Raw genomic sequence first — 5,405 nt, forward strand, 5'->3', positions numbered from 1 at the left:
CCTGGCCGGCCTGGATTCCGGACCGCGACCGCTCACTCGCGGGACCCTAATCGGCCCGCGGACCAGCCGGCGGGTCCTCCGTGAAAGCCTATCCGCCTGGCGGTGCCTCCTGGCCGGCCTGGATTCCGGACCGCGACCGCTCACTCGCGGGACCCTAATCGGCCCGCGGACCAGCCGGCGGGTCCTCCGTGAAAGCCTATCCGCCTGGCGGTGCCTCCTGGCCGGCCTGGATTCCGGACCGCCACCGCTCACTCGCGGGACCCTAATCGGCCCGCGGACCAGCCGGCGGGACCTCCGTGAAAGCCTATCCGCCTGGCGGTGCCTCCTGGCCGGCCTGGATTCCGGACCGCCACCGCTCACTCGCGGGACCCTAATCGGCCCGCGGACCAGCCGGCGGGACCTCCGTGAAAGCCTATCCGCCTGGCGGTGCCTCCTGGCCGGCCTGGATTCCGGACCGCCACCGCTCACTCGCGGGACCCTAATCGGCCCGCGGACCAGCCGGCGGGACCTCCGTGAAAGCCTATCCGCCTTGGCCGGTTCCCCGGCCGGCCACGGGTGGCGAGAATCCGGCCTCCTCGCCCGGAGCGCGCTTCGACTTGGGCGAAAAATGCACTAAGTGCCAAACCCCATTCATTTACAACGGCGTGTCCGCCAGAGGGCGCACTTCCTCCGGCCGGCGGGGCTCGTTGGAGAGCGCGTCCGCCTTCGCCGGTTCCCCGGTCGGCCGCGAACGGCGAAAAGCCGGCCTCTTCCCCCGGAGCCCGGTGGGCGAATTTTTTTTTTTTTTTTTTTTTTTTTTTTTTTTTCAAAGTGCCAACGGCTCTCGCGCCGCGATGCGTCCGCCTTCGCCGGTTCCCAAGTCGGCCACGAACGGCCAAAAATCGGCCTCTTCCCCGGAGCCCGGTCGGCGAATTTTATTTTATTTTTTTCCAAAGTGCCAACGGCTCTCGCGCCGCGATGCGTCCGCCTTCGCCGGTTCCCCGGTCGGCCACGAACGGCGAAAAATCGGCCCCTTCCCCCGGAGCCCGCATGATTATACGCGATGTTAATATTTATTTAATTATTAAATAAATACATACATATGTTTATTAATAATATACGCGGTGTTGATATGTATTTAATTATTACGTATATTGTGAATAAACTAACGGTGATTTTACACGATTTGACTACATGCGTGACCGTGATATAGTGCCGAGGGCTCCCGCGCCGTCACGCGTCCGCCTCGGCACGTGGGGTACCACGGGTCGCCCGCGGCAGCGAGCGTTCGGCTCGCGGGGGCCCGCGGGGTGTTATTAGGGAGTGCGGCAGCCGTGCCGAGGCTCCGGCCGGCCGCCGGAAGTCCCGCGGGGGAGCGTCGGAGCTCCGCGAGGCCGGCCGGGGAGCCTCTTAGTCATCGCCCGCGCTCGCGGTGGTCCCGGTCGCTTAAAGTGCCGCGGGAGGCGTAGCGATGCGAGTGAGTGTGCGCCAAGTGCGAGAGGCGGTGCATTTACGCGCCGTGTCCGCGAGAGGGAGGCAATTCCCCGTTGCGACCTCCGGGAGATCAGCGGGCCGCCGAAAAGGCTCAGCCGGGGTGCCTGGAGCCTCCTCGGGCGTCGAGTTAGGAGGGGGGCGCGCGGAGAACCGGCTGGATGTCCCCTGGAAGCTCAGCGGGCCGTGGGAAAGGCTTGGCCGGGGTGCCTGGAGCCTCGGCCGGCTTAAAAAGGTGGGAGGGGGGCGCGCGGAGAACCGGCTGGAGGTCCCCTGGAAGCTCAGCGGGCCGTGGGAAAGGCTTGGCCGGGGTGCCTGGAGCCTCGGCCGGCTTAAAAAGTTGGGAGGGGGGCGCGCGGAGAACCGGCTGGAGGTCCCCTGGAAGCTCAGCGGGCCGTTCAAAACGCTTAGCCGAGGTGCCTGGAGCCTCGGCCGGCTTAAAAGTGAGGAGGAAAGCGCGCGGAGAACCGGCCGGAGGTCCCCTGGAAGCTCAGCGGGCCGTGGGAAAAAGCTTAGCCGGGGTGCCGGAAGCCTCGGCCGGCTTAAAACGTGAGGAGGAAAGCACCGGGAGAACCGGCTGGAGGTCTTCTGGAAGCTCAGCGGGCCGTGGAGAAAGCTTAGCCGGGGTGCCGGAAGCCTCGGCCGGCTTAAAATGTGAGGAGGAAACCGGCTGGACGTCTTCTGGAAGATCAGCGGGCCGTGGAAAATGCTAAGCCGAGGTGCTGGTTGTCGAATAAGGCTCCGCCATCTCGTAGAAGGTGCTAATAAAGTTCATATCCGCTCGGCTGGAGGTAATTGGCCAGCGGACCGGCCGGCGGGACCTCCGTGACCGCCTATCCGCCTGGCGGTGCCTCCTGGCCGGCGTGCATTCCGGGCCGCGACCGCTCACTTACGGGACCCTGATTGGCCCGCGGACCGGCCGGCGGGACCTCCGTGACCGCCTATCCGCCTGGCGGTGCCTGCTGGCCGGCGTGCATTCCGGGCCGCGACCGCTCACTTACGGGACCCTGATTGGCCCGCGGACCGGCCGGCGGGACCTCCGTGACAGCCTACCCGCCTGGCGGTGGCTGCTGGCCGGCGCGGATTCCGGGCCGCGACCGCTAACTTACGGGACCCTAATTGGCCCGCGGACCAGCTGGCGGGACCTCCGTGACAGCCTACCCGCCTGGCGGTGCCTCCTGGCCGGCGTGGATTCCGGGCCGCGACCGCTAACTTACGGGACCCTAAACGGCCCGCGGACCAGCTGGCGGGACCTCCGTGACCGCCCATCCGCCTGCCGGTGCCTCCTGGCCGGCGTGGATTCCGGGCCGCGACCGCTAACTTACGGGACCATAAATGGCCCGCGGACCAGCTGGCGGGACCTCCGTGACCGCCTATCCGCCTGGCGGTGCCTCCTGGCCGGCCTGGATTCCGGGCCGCGACCGCTCACCTACGGGACCCTAAATGGCCCGCGGACCAGCCGGCGGGACCTCCGTGACAGCCTATCCGCCTCCCGGTGGCTGCTGGCCGGCGCGGATTCCGGGCCGCGACCGCTAACTTACGGGACCCCCAATTGGCCCGCGGACCAGCCGGCGGGACCCCCGTGACCGCCTATCCGCCTTGGCCGGTTCCCCGGCCGGCCACGGATGGCGAGAATCCGGCCTCCTCGCCCGGAGCGCTCGTCGGCTTCGGCGAAAAATGCACTAAGTGCCAAACCCCATTCATTTACAATAGCGTGTCCGCCAGAGGGCGCAGTTCCCCCCGCGGACCGGCCGGCGGGACCTCCGTGACCGCCTATCCGCCTGGCGGTGGCTGCGGGCCGGCGCGAATTCCGGGCCGCGACCGCTAACTTACGGGACCCCGATTGGCCCGCGGACCAGCCGGCGGGACCTCCGTGACCGCCTATCCGCCTGCGCTGGTTCCCCGGCCGGCGCGAATTCCGGGCCGCGACCGCTAACTTACGGGACCCCGATTGGCCCGCGGACCAGCCGGCGGGACCTCCGTGACCGCCTATCCGCCTGCGCTGGTTCCCCGGCCGGCGCGAATTCCGGGCCGCGACCGCTAACTTACGGGACCCCGATTGGCCCGCGGACCAGCCGGCGGGACCTCCGTGACCGCCTATCCGCCTGCGCTGGTTCCCCGGCCGGCGCGAATTCCGGGCCGCGACCGCTAACTTACGGGACCCCGATTGGCCCGCGGACCAGCCGGCGGGACCTCCGTGACCGCCTATCCGCCTGCGCTGGTTCCCCGGCCGGCGCGAATTCCGGGCCGCGACCGCTAACTTACGGGACCCCGATTGGCCCGCGGACCAGCCGGCGGGACCTCCGTGACCGCCTATCCGCCTGCGCTGGTTCCCCGGCCGGCGCGAATTCCGGGCCGCGACCGCTAATTTACGGGACCCCAATTGGCCCGCGGACCAGCCGGCGGGACCTCCGTGACCGCCTATCCGCCTTCGCTGGTTCCCCGGTCGGCGTGTATTCCGGGCCGCGGCCGCTCACTTACGGGACCAAAATTGGCCCGCGGACCAGCCGGCGGGACCTCCGTGACCGCCTATCCGCCTGCGCTGGTTCCCCGGCCGGCGTGGATTCCGGACCGCGACCGCTAAATTACGGGACCCAAATTGGCCCGCGGACCAGCCGGCGGGACATCCGTGACCGCCTATCCGCCTTCGCTGGTTCCCCGGTCGGCCACAGATGACGAATATTCGGCCTCTCGCTCTGGAAGTCCTGCCGACTTAGCCGAAAATTTTCTAAGTGCCATCGGCTCTCGCTCGGAAAAGTGTCCGCCTCGTCTGGTTCCCCAGCTCGGCCTCAGAATTCGAAAATTCGGCCTCTCTGAGGTACCAGGGGTGGGCTTTATGTACTTGGTCCCCCCAGTTAGTGTACTCATCACTTTACCCCCCTTTCGCAAAATATAGTCGGCACGTATGTGCAGAACTGTTTATTTTCATTTTAAAAATTTTCTAAGTGCCAGCGGAAGCTGTCACACGAACTGTCCGAGCTACCACGGTGCCCATCCCGGGCAGTGACGGCAAAAGGCCGATGTGTGTTTGATGGAAGTCTGAATAATTTCTAAGTGCCAACGGCTCAACCGCCGTAAAGTGTCCGCCTCGGCTGGTTCTCCCGGTCGGCCCGAACGAGCGAAAATTCGGCCTCTTCCCCTGGAGGTCCGGAACATTTTGGCGAATATTTTCAAAGTGCCAACGGCTGTTGCGCCGTAAAGTGTCCGCCTCGGCTGGTTCTCCCGGTCGGCCCCGAACGAGCGAAAATTCGGCCTCTTCCCCTGGAGGTCCGGAACATTTTGGCGAATATTTTCAAAGTGCCAACGGCTGTTGCGCCGTAAAGTGTCCGACCCGGCCGGTTCCTCCGGTCGGCCCGAACGAGCGAAAATTCGGCCTCTTCCCCTGGAGGTCCGGAACATTTTGGCGAATATTTTCAAAGTGCCAACGGCTGTTGCGCCGTAAAGTGTCCGACCCGGCCGGTTCCTCCGGTCGGCCCGAACGAGCGAAAATTCGGCCTCTTCCCCTGGAGGTCCGGAACATTTTGGCGAATATTTTCAAAGTGCCAACGGCTGTTGCGCCGTAACGTGTCCGACCCGGCCGGTTCCTCCGGTCGGCCCGAACGAGCGAAAATTCGGCCTCTTCCCCTGGAGGTCCGGAACATTTTGGCGAATATTTTCAAAGTGCCAACGGCTGTTGCGCCGTAACGTGTCCGACCCGGCTGGTTCCTCCGGTCGGCTTGAACGAGCGAAAATTCGGCCTCTTCCCCTGGAGGTCCGGAACATTTTGGCGAATATTTTCAAAGTGCCAACGGCTGTTGCGCCGTAACGTGTCCGACCCGGCTGGTTCCTCCGGTCGGCTTGAACGAGCGAAAATTCGGCCTCTTCCCTGGAGGTCCGGAACATTTTGGCGAATATTTTCAAAGTGCCAACGGCTGTTGCGCCGTAACGTGTCCGAC

Source organism: Syngnathus scovelli, unplaced genomic scaffold (genome assembly GCF_024217435.2).
Source record: "Syngnathus scovelli strain Florida unplaced genomic scaffold, RoL_Ssco_1.2 HiC_scaffold_445, whole genome shotgun sequence".
NCBI classification, from domain to species: domain Eukaryota; kingdom Metazoa; phylum Chordata; class Actinopteri; order Syngnathiformes; family Syngnathidae; genus Syngnathus; species Syngnathus scovelli.